Source organism: Tenrec ecaudatus, chromosome 6, assembly GCF_050624435.1.
Source record: "Tenrec ecaudatus isolate mTenEca1 chromosome 6, mTenEca1.hap1, whole genome shotgun sequence".
Taxonomy (NCBI): Eukaryota; Metazoa; Chordata; class Mammalia; order Afrosoricida; family Tenrecidae; genus Tenrec; species Tenrec ecaudatus.
The window spans coordinates 150,280,840-150,293,111 of record NC_134535.1 but is presented as its reverse complement, the minus strand read 5'-3'; positions in this window follow the sequence as shown (position 1 = coordinate 150,293,111).

The window sequence follows — 12,272 nt, the reverse complement described above, 5'->3', positions numbered from 1 at the left end:
AAGCAGACCAGCTAATGTAACTACTATTCAAATTTACACACCAATCGCTAAAGCCAATGACTAAGAGATTAAAGAATTCCACCAAGTTTTGTTATCTGAACTTAATGGAAGATGCAATCAAGATGCACTGTTAATTACAGTGATTGAGATGTGAAGTTTGGAACCAAAGAATAAGGATTTTTAGCTAGAAATTATGGTCTTGGTGACAGAAATGAAGGCCAATGACTTCTTCATCTGCAAAGGCATGTTTTTTCAATGATAGAAGCAGCAACTATATGCAAGGACCTCGTCTGATAGAATATATTTACATATAAGTTCAGGTTGAGGTTAAACCAAATTAAAACAAGTTTTCCCCCTGAGTTTGGAAATCACCTCAAGATCATATTTGATGCTTTGAACACTAATGACCAAAGACCAAAAACATTGTGGGATAACATTAAGAATATTATACATGAAGAAATCAAAAGGTTATTTACAGAAAGAAAAGGTCAAAGTGGTTGTCAGAAGAAACTGACACTTGCTCTTGAATATAAAGTAGCTGAAGCAAATAGAAGAAGTTAAATAAAAGAGTTAAACAGAAATTTTCAAAAGGCACTTGAAAAACATAGCATTGTAATGAAATGTGCAAAGACTAGAGTTAGAAAGCCAAAGAAGAAGAACCTGTTCAGGCTATCTCAAGCAGAAAGAACTGATGAAAAGTTCAAGCTTTGGAATACAATATTGCTGGATTCTATGAGTAACATCTTGAAATAAGCAGAAATCAAAGACGAGGAAAAGAGTGCACAGAGTCACTGAGCCAAAGTAGAATGGGCAAATATTGGACCATATCTAGATGTAGCATAGGCTTAAGAGCTGATGGTGTGTAAAGAAGTCCTTGGCTACACTGAAGGTTTTGGGTTTTTTTACAAATGATAATACAATTTTATTCAGATAGGTATAGCTTCAGTGCAGTTGTTTCTTAACTTCATACTGTGCTTACGAGAGCAGGCCATAAAAGCAAATTTTTGCAATTATGCTAATTTCAGGCAACTATAACCCATAATGTACATGCCTGAGCAGTCTGTGGCAAAGGACGGCATCACTTTCTACTGTGTTCTGGTGATGTCTGAATGAAACTCTTTTTTTTTCTTTATATTTTACATTTTATTTTTTTCTTTTTATTTATTTTTTTTTCAAATTTGTGTATTTAAATTTTTTTAACAATTTATTAGGGGCTCATAAAACTCTTATCACAGTCCATACATATACATACATCAATTGTATAAAGCACATCTGTACATTCTTTTCCATAATCATTTTTTTCTCCTCTTTTCTTTTTTTACATTTTATTAGGGACTCATACAACTCTTATCACAATCCATACATATACATACCTCAATTGTATAAAGCACATCCATACATTCCCTGCCCCAATCATTCTCAAAGCATTTTCTCTCCACTTAAGCCCTTTGCATCAGGTCCTCTTACACTGAAGGTTTTATGGAAAAACAAGACTCCAGTGATTGATGAAATACTATTTGAAATGTTTCACAAAGCTGATGAAAGCACTCACTCATCTATGAAAGAAATTTGGAAGGCGGTTATCCTACTGAAAGAGCTCCAGATCTGTGCCAGCTCCAAAGAAAGGCGCCCCAACATCATGAAGGAATTATGGAACAATATCATTAATATCACATGCAAGTAAACTTTTGCTGACGGTAATCCTAAAATGATCTCAAGCTCCCATCAGGAGCTGCAGGATTCCAAAGAGGACCCAGAATGAGGGATTTAAAATGGATCTTGGCTAAAGGAAAGAATAGCACACAAGTGTTTGCTTGTGTTTTCCTGACCATGTACAGACTGGGTGGATGACAACAAACCATGGATAACATTGCAAAAAAATGGGAACTCCAAAATACTCAAATAGGCTCATGTGAAACCTGTACTTAGACCACAGCACAGTTATTTGATCAAAAGATGGGATAGCGCATTGTTTAAAATCAGGAAAGGTGTCTGTCAGGGTTGGATTTTTTTTTTTTTACCATATTTACTCAATCTGTGTGCTGAGCAAATACATTGAGAAAGTGGACTAAATAAAGAAGAAAGCAGCATCGGGGTTGAAGAAGGGTTCATTCACAACCTGTGACATGCAAACGACACAGTCTTGCTTGCAGAGAGGCAGGACATAAAGCACTTACTAATGAGGATCAAAGAGTACACACTTCAGCATGAATTACAACTCAAAGTAAGCAAAAGACAAAGTCTCACATCCAGACCAGTAGGCAATAGACAACCTCGGGATAAACAGGAGAATGATTACAATTGTCAAGGATTTTACTTTACTTGGATCCACAAGCAAAGCTCGTGGAAGCAGCAGACAAGAAATCAAATGACACATTACACTAAGCAAATCTGCTACACAAGACCTTGTTAAAGCATTAAGAAGCAAAAGTGTCATTTCAAATGGCACCCATGCTAGACAGGGTTCTCTAGAGAAACAAAACCAGGGCACTAATAATTATATATATTTATAGATAGATAGATAGATAGATAGATAGATAGATAGATAGATAGATAGATAGATAACATAAGAAATACACAGTTAACCTATAAACCTACAAATGACTCAGTGCAACTCACATCCGTGAGACAGTTGTGAGATCCTGGCAGTCCTTCAAGTCTTGAGAATCACTGGGTAGTCCTCTGTAGAGCAATTCAAGCTATCCAGCCACAGGCAGCAAACAGCAAGGCAGGTCACCCCTAGTCAGCCAAAAGACAGGGTCCAACAGTCCCCAGATCAAGAAATGGATATTTCAGTAGGGTGGCGAAGCAGGTCTTGAAAGAACCTCAAATCACAGAGAGGGTTAGGTGTCCCACAGGTAGTGCAACTTGCAAATGGAGGTAGAGAACAAGCTAAAGCAGCCGACATTGATCCGATCATCAAAGAGCAAGAGACAAGAAAGGCAAGGCTCACCAAGCCATTTATCTCTCTGCCCTTCAGTTAATCCCACATGTGTTCATTGGCCATGTTGGCACAATAAACCTTAACTATCTCAGCACCTAACAACATGTTTTATACACCAGGCTGAGAGTTAGTTAACTCAGCATATCTCTCCATTGAGAATGATTTTTATATATAATATCTAGTGAATTTCTATCATATTGAGGAAGAATATTTTTATTATTACTTTTCATAAATTTGTTTAGAAACTGGTACTGAGTTTTATAAAGCACCTAATCAGTCAAATGTAATTGTATGTATGGTGTAATCCTATAGAGTGCTAATGCATTTCACTAAATAATTTCTCCCTTAAATGATTAAATAAAATTAATCTCTAGGGATATTCTTAAAATTACTGGCTATATTGTTCTACTGGGCTCGTTGCCTTCTCCTGGAAACAAGAGTCCATAGTTAGTAAACTAGAGAGAAAAAAAAGGAGATTCTAATGATGTAGCCAGCATGAAAAAAAGCAAGATGAAGAGAGAATGCTTCGCTGACATATTTCAAATTGACCTCTGTGAAGATGTCGTACCTATTTGTTTACATACATTGATTAATGACTGCATCTGCATTAGTTAGTGGGGATTCCAGTTATCAACAACTACTTTTATTGAGACAGTTTATTCGGTCTTGTCCCCCCACACCCAGTATTTCATTTGTTTGTAACTCTTTATTGTGAATTAGGTGAAGGTTTGCAAAGTAGATCGGTTCTCCATGCAACAATTCAGACACATCGTGTTTCAATGTTGTAATCCCTTCACCACAGTAACATAATTCATACCACGTTCTCTCTTGTTTCCTCCTTCTTTCCTAAACCTTAGGAATTTTGTCCTTGGATAAATGCTGCCCTTTTGAACTCAAATGGCTGATGAATCTAAGGTGTGCATACCTCACTAGTGTGATTGTTCCCCATGTAGGCCTGTCTATTGTTTGGCTGAAGAATCGAGCCACAGAGCTGAGTTCAATTCCAGAGCTGACAGGCAATGGAGGGTCGTAGTCTGGAGGGTTGTACCACTCTCTGTCTAATAGGAAACCCTGGTCTTTTTTATGATTTTGAATCGTATTCCACATTTTCATTCCACTCTCTGAGGGCCCTCTAATGTGGTTCCTTTCAGGGCAATTGACTGTGGAGACAGGGTTTGACAGTCATCACACAGCCTATGAGTCATCATTTCTTTTACCCTCCTGGTTACCTGACTCTTGGCCAACATCTGTCAGCTTTCCTACTTCCTACTAAAAAAGAAAGAAAGAAAGGAAATGATTCGTAAATTCAATTTAAAAGTAAAAGTATCCATTCAGAGCTAATGCTTACATATGTATCTATGATCTCAGCATGGGTACCTGTGAAATATTTCAATATATAAATTAAATAAATCTTTGTCTTTCGTATTTATTACCATGGGACAAAAGTCACTGCTATCGAGTTGATTCCTTATTACCACGTAAGACAAAACTCAAAACTCACTGCCATGGAGTTGATTCTGATTCGGTGATCTAGGGCAGAGTAGCACGGCCCCTTTGGGATTCTGAGACTTAGAAGCTTTACAGGAGTAGACGACTTCTTCTTTCTTCCCTGCAGCAACTGGTAGGCTGTAACTGTTGAGTTTGTGGCTAGCAGCTGCATGCATAATCCACTAGACCAAATAATCAGAGGCTGGGGTATCAGGACCAGAGAAGACTTACTAGCAAGCTTCAATTTACAGATAACACAACCTTGCTTGCTGAGAGCAAGGAGGACTTGAATCAACAGATGCTGAGGATGAGGGATTACAGCCTTCGATATAGACTACAACGCAGAGAAAAGATAACCAAAATTCTCACAACTCAGCAAATAGGTAACATCATGATAAATGGAGAAAAGATTGAAGTTGTCAGGGATTTCATCTCGTTTGTACCCACAATGCTCATGGAAACAGCAGCCAAAAGATCAAATGACGCAGTGCATTGGGTAAATCTGCTGCACAAGGCGTCTTTAATATTGAAGAACAAGGATTTCCCTGTAAGCACTGAGGTAAGCCTGACCCAAGCCGTGTTATTTTTGATCAACTCACAGGCATGTGAAAATTGCACATTGAATAAGGAAGATTGAGCTAGTTAGTTTATTGTGACAACCTGGCTGATAAACACATGTGGGGTTAATTGAAGGGAGGAGGGATAAATGGCTCAGTGAGCCTGGCCTTTCTAGTTCTCAGGTCTCTTGCTTTGTGATGGTTGCACCAGGGTGCAGCTGCCTTAGCAGTTCCCTGCTTCAGCTGGCAAGACTCACTTTCTACAAGGCATCCCTAAGGAGAAACCACATTGACCTACCCTGATGCAGCCCTGGGTGCTGGAGCAGCCGAGTGGCAGTGCTGAGATGTTTACACATTCACTAACTCAGCTTTCCTCCTGCAGTCGGCATCATTGTGTGTGTTTTGTGAGATGGAGGAGGACTTTGTAGATTGGTGTCAGATATATGGGCTAATGTTGGACTTGTGGGCTTGGGCAACACTGGATTGGGATGATGTTTTCTTGATGTGCACTTACCCATTATATGAAACTCTCTCTTGTACATGAGTTTCTGTGGATTTGTTTCTTTAAAGTACCCAGACTAACACACCAGGCCATACGTGCACTACCTCAACCCAGTGATGACTGTCAACATCAACAGTCGTATTCACAGTACCAGTGGGTACCCTTGATAGGATACTGCGGAGCAGTGCTTTCCTTCTGTAACCTTCCTCCCCCAAGCATTTAACTCCAGCCAAATGTGAAGAATCTATCAGGAAATCCTAGTTTGGCAAAATTCAACAAATACCTGACTAGGTCTCATAAAAATTGACAAGGTCATCCAAAACAAGTATAAGCATTTGTCACAAACATACGTAACCTAAGGAAATAATGACAACTAAATACATTGTGGTGTCCTAGATGTGACCCTGGAACAGGAAAATCACTTAATTCATTGCTATCAAGTCAATTCTGATCCATCGGATATACATAGTTCATAGAGGATCCATAGTTCAGAGTAGACCCCTTGGGTTACAAGACTTTAAATCTTGACCAGAATAGATTACTCACTCATCGCCATTGAGTCAATCTCTGACTGATGACGACCCTATAGGGGCCCAGGTAGTGTAGTGGTTAAGTGTTGGGTTGTGATCCGAATGATCAGCAGTTTGAAACCACCCGCAGCTCTATGGGAGAAAGACTGGGCTTTCTACTCCTGTAATCAGCTACAGTCTCAGAAACACACAGGGCTCACTATGCGTCAGCATTGACCCAATGGCAGTGAGTTTGGTGTTTTGAGAGTGATGCCATAGGACAGAAGACTGCCCCTGTGGGTCTCTGAGACGATATCATTTCACTGTAATAGAAAGTCTCATCTTTCTCCTTGCAGTTATCAGCACAATGAGTATGTAGGCCACCAGGACTACCTAGAAAAAGAAAAAGCACATTATATAAAAATGAAGAAAACATGAATTAATATAGACTTTAGTTGATAATTATGTTATCAATATTAATCCACTGAATGTGACAGATAAACCATATTCGTGTAAAATATCAATAATATTGTTTTCAGGATATATAGGAATTCTCTAATGTCTATATTTATAATTCTTCTGTAAGTCTTTAATTGTTTTTAAATATTTTAAAAGTATATTTGAATAATAGAATTGTTAGGGTGATTTAAACTTGGCCCAATATAATAATCATTAATAGAATTTGCTTTTGCTCCAAACTACATGTAGAAAAATGAATAGCATACTTCACAGTTCAGTGATAATATAGAGATGTCAGGTATACTTTTCTTTCCATTTGTGAATATCTGCGAGTAATTTTTATTGTGAATTGTCAAGAATGATTCTGTTCAAATTCCATCTTTTTTATATTTGTGGAAATAACTTATCATGTTAAAATTTCAAGCAAATATGATTACAAAACTAGTCCTAACTGATCAATAAAACAGTAAACAAATGGAACATGGGAAACATTTTCTAAAGAAAAGCTATCATAAATATGTTGGGACAACTGGAGATCTTTTTTGTAAAATGTGTAGCATTTGTCTCTTTATAACTCTTTATTTTCATACATTAAATTTACTTAAAGCAATGTGTACCTATACAAACAGGAAAGATACACAGTGCTCAGTGTATCAAACCAAAGCTTACTCCCAGAAAACAGGTGTAAGACAGCCAGTAATAACCACAAAGATCTAAGAGTTCCGCCCCGACTTGTATGATTGAAAGGGAAGCATCAGCCAGAAAGTGCCTGTTGCCTGGAAACAGTGATGGCTATTTTTATGTGTCATAATGTAATGTACTCAATCAGTTGAGTTGATGCCAGTGTAGACTGGATCCTAAACCTAATCATTTCTGAATAATCAAAATACACAACACACGCACACCTGGGAAGAGAGACAACCTGTGAAGATAATCTATAAGCAAAGAAAGGCTGAAGATCACAGGCAGACACTGGAACTTGGAGGGAGACTGAACAGATGAACTGATGTGGCTGGGGTCCTGCTCTGAGCAAATAGCATCCAAAGCCATGAGAAAATAAATCTGTTCTTTAGCGTCACCTACTTGTGGTATTTGTGTTACAACTGCACAAAAGGAACTAATGGTAAATCCGCCATCATCGCACAGGACTTAAAGGAATAGAGTTCAGTGGGCAACAAGGTGAATACATATCACCCAAAACATATTCTCCAGCACAACATTTCTCCATTCTCTAGAGCAAGGGCCAAGAGAGAGAGGTCAAGCAGAGACTTGAGAACAAAGCATGGTCTAGGTGTTTAACTCAGTGCTGCTGAAGTTTTGCAGACCAGTCCCCAGTTTGCAGACTATATTGTCTCTATCTTTCAGGTGAGTCTTTCACTTTTCCCTCAAGGGGGAATAAAGACAAAACACTCACAGGCAAAGTGTTTTAAAAAGAAAGTATGATAGGGTTTGAGACTAAGTCTCAGGGGTTCATTCTAAAGACATAGCTGCAATTACCAGGACTAAATCCACCACTGACTTGCTATTTAAGAAATCTTTTCAATATATACATGTAAAATTTCTTTTTTTCAACAGTGTTTTAGATTCTATAGCATTGATTAAATTAATGATCGTACCGATAAAATTATCCTGTGTCCCATGAAAATAATTTGTAATGTTCTCCAATAAAGGGATATTGCAAGAGTGGACCAGAGACATATATTAAACGATAGCTATATTAATGGATTAAAAAAAGTAATTTAGCTTCACCCATCTCCCCAAAAATATTATCACATCCACTCATAAACTTATCACCGTGTCCGCCATGGTTCTTTCATCACACTGGCTCCCACCCTGGTCTGCGTGGTTCCCAGGTTTCATGCGCAGAGACCCAGTGTGATCAGGGAATCGAACTGCTGTGTCTTTAGCTGAGAAGCCAAGTCACCAGCTGCTGGCACCAACACCTCACTCCTCCTCTCAGCTATATATCAAGACAACCCTAGTAGACCTAAGCCTCTACCAAAGCAAGACCAAAATATAGTTGGCCAATAATAATCATAAAATCTCCTATCCCTGCTTTGAAAGTGTTTTTGACATAACCTGCTACAAGTTGGACTGATAACTCCAAGCTCAACACTTCAAACTCTCTAACCATTCCACCAGAGAAAGATGAAGCTTTCTGCTCTTGTAAAGATGTATGGACTCGGGAACCTTCAGGGGCAGTTCTACCCTGGCCTATTAAGGTCACTGTGGTAGTTATATAATCATTTGTCAATTTGAGAGGATTAAGAGCAAAGGGTCAATCAGGTCATAACCAATGAGGCCTCTGTGTAGGCATGGCCTTCTCCTGAGGATTCTGGGAACCCCTGTATTCCTCCCTGGAGGCAAGAGACACACACACTCTCTCTCGGCTCACTCCCTGGGAGATATTGCAGCTGACAAGACACATGGAGACAGGCTGATGGCAGCCTGAGCCTCAGAGCTGGAGAAGCCATGTGGAGATCCCTGCCAGCACTGAGGATCCACAAGACTTCTCACTCACTTGCCTGTGATCTTCCTGCATTTGGCATCATTGCATGTGTTTCCTGAGTCTGGAGGGGACTTTATAGATTGGTATCGGACATAGGGGATAATATCGGGCGTGTGGACTTGGTTAGACTGGACTGGGATGTTTTCTTAATGTACAATCACTCTTTATATAAAGCTCTTTCTTTTTTTTAAATTTTTTTTATTTTAACAATTTATTGGGGCTGATACAATTCTTTTCACAGTTCATACATATACATACATCAATTGTATAAAGCACATCTGTACAGTCTTTGCCCTAATCATTTTTTTCTCTTTTCTTCTTTTACATTTTATTAGGGACTCAAACAACTCTTACCACAATCCATACATATACATACATCAATTGTATAAAGCACTTCCATACATTCCCTGCCCCAATCATTCTCAAGGCATTTGCTCTCCACTTAAGCCCCTTGCATCAGGTCCTCTTTTTCCCCCCCTCCCTCCCCATTGCCTCCTCCCTCCCCATTCCCCCCTCCCTCACATGCCCTTGGTAATTTATACATCGTTATTTTGTCATATCTTGCCCTATCTGGAGTCTCCCTTCCCCCCTTCTCTGCTGTCCCTCTCCCAGGGAAGAGGTCACATGTGGATCCTTGTAATCAGTTCCCCCTTTCCAACCCACTCACCCTCCACTCTCCCAGCATCGTCCCTCACACCCTTGGTCCTGAAGATCATCCACCCTGGATTCCCTGTACCTCCAACCCTCATATGTACCAGTGTACAGCCTCTGTCCTATCCAGCCCTGCAAGGTAGAATTCGGATCATGGTAGTTGGGGAGAGGAAGCATCCAGGATCTGGGGGGAAGCTGTGTTCTTCATCGATACTACCTCACACCCTAATTAACCCATCTCCTCTCCTAAACCCCTCTATGAGGGGATCTCCATTGGCCGACACTTGGGCCTTGGGTCTCCACTCTGCACTTCCCCCTTCATTTAATATGATATATATACATATATACACATACATATATACATATACACATATATACACATACATACACACACATTTTTTTTTTTGCATGATGCCTTATACCTGGTCCCTTGGGCACCTCGTGATCGCACTGGCCGGTGTGCTTCTTCCATGTGGGCTTATTTGCTTCTGAGCTAGATGGCCGCTTGTTCACCTTCAGGCCTTTAAGACCCCAGACACTATCTCTTTTGATAGCCGGGCACCATCAGCTTTCTTCACCACATTTGCTTATGCACCCATTTGTCTTCAGCGATCCTATCATGGAGGTGTGCAGTCAAAGCTCTTTCTTATACACATGAGTGTCTATGAATTTGTTTCTCTAGTCAACCCTGACCTACACAGTCACTGTGAGCCAGAATCGACTGGATGGCAGTGAGTGTCCCCTACTTCTGTTTCAATGTTGTGTCCCATCAAGGTGCCATCTACTCATAGCGACTGTTTGGGCCAGGTCCGAACTAGGCAGCCCTGTTTGGACTAAGCTGAAGCAGGTCGGGACCCTGCTCCTGCTTCCCTGCACATCCCAAAGGTCAGCAGCAGCCAGCGCCAGATAAGATAACCAGTGAAACCAGACGTTCCTGGTTCAAGGAAAGCTTCAGGAGTCCACAAGCAATACTCCAGTTTCCAGACCCCATGTGCTAATTACCATACATTCCTCACCACCCCTTTAAAAACCCTCGCCCCCAGCTGCTGAGCACGACTTCCCTGACCTGTTGGACTAGGTCACAGAACCTCATCAGGGAGCTCCCCAGCCCCCTAATAAAGCTATTTCTGTTTCTGCTCTCCCTGGTCCTGTCAGTTATGTCCGTCTTCCTCCCTGTACCTCAGTTTCGCTTTTACAGCGACTGCTATGGTGGAGCAGAACCTCCCTAGGGGGATTCCACAGTTTAATTCTTTAAGGGAACCAAATGAGCAGGTCTTTTGTCCCACGGAAGAGCCGGGTTCAAGCAGCTGACCTTTTGTTTAGCAGCAAGCACTTAATAAACATGCCACCAGAGCGCCTTTGTTTGGGGGCAAGGATGAGAGCTAAAAAAAGAACTAATTCTAGCATTTCCAAAGATAAATTTCCTCTCTACCCCCCACTTAGATTATTCACATGCAACTATAAAATAGAGCCTAATTAGACTCAGGGGAAAAAGTACGGACAATATCCATCACGAAATAAGTCATACCATATGCCCAAACGTTAAGAATTAGATGGACATTCAGACTTCTCTAGGCATTTATTTTGAAATGGTTGGCACCATGCAGTTTTGTTGAAAATTAGGGACCCTGTACACCTCTTGTTCACCTGGAGTGAGAGAGTAACGGATCAATGTTGGGATTTCTGCTTTACTTACTAGGGTATTATATTAGGCACTGCGTTTGTAGCTGCGCGGGGGGAGAAGAGGTAAAGGAACTGGGCGCAGTGCGGAAGCTCTCAGCTGCTAACCGAAAGAGTAGCAATAAAGATTTACGTCCTAGGAAACCCTATAGGGCCATTCTGCTCTGCTTATAGGGTCGTTAGGAATCGGAATTGACTCAGTGGCAGTGAGGTTTGGATAAGAGGGCAGGAGGCGTGTTCAGTATGTAATGTGTGTACAGAATGTGGCAAAAGAAATCACCAAAGTGACCGAAAAGGTCCCATTATATCCAATTATCTGCTCATCATGACCCTATAAAACCTTTCTCAGGCTCTCAAACTTCCGGAAGAGTTTTATTAACAAGAGTAGCCCTTCTTCTAGAATCTGCAAAAAAGGCAACACTGCCAACTCCCAGAAGTCCCTTCCAAGGGCTTCATTTACATACTGGGTCATGCAAGGGCGTCTTTGCCTGGAACCCCATCCCACAGTGCTTGAGGAAGAGCGGGAGCTCTGGACTAGGGCACCCATCAGTCAGACAGTGAGCTGGCTCACTGCCCAGGACAGATCCATTATTTCAGCCTCGAACCTGGGCAGGGTGGCATTTCTAGACAGGAGTCAGTGCTGCCAGCAGGAAAGTCAGTCCACAGTGATTGCCTACATTTTATCCACAAGGAAATCTAGGAGCTGTTACATCTCTGGAACTAAAATATTAGGAATCAGAGTCAAACCTAGCTGATAGTGGAGAAATGCAGACAGCATTTCTTTGTTGCTTCAGCAACCACTACAAGGCCTCAGACCTCATTCTAGTACCTCAATCCTACTCCTTGTGTGGGGTCCTGGTTTACAACTGCTGGCACCAGCACCATGACAGGCTGTAGAAAACCAAAGTCTGTGGCAGGCTTAAGCTCTAATTTCAGATTCCTGGACACTGAGGTAATTCTGTCAGAGAAAGCA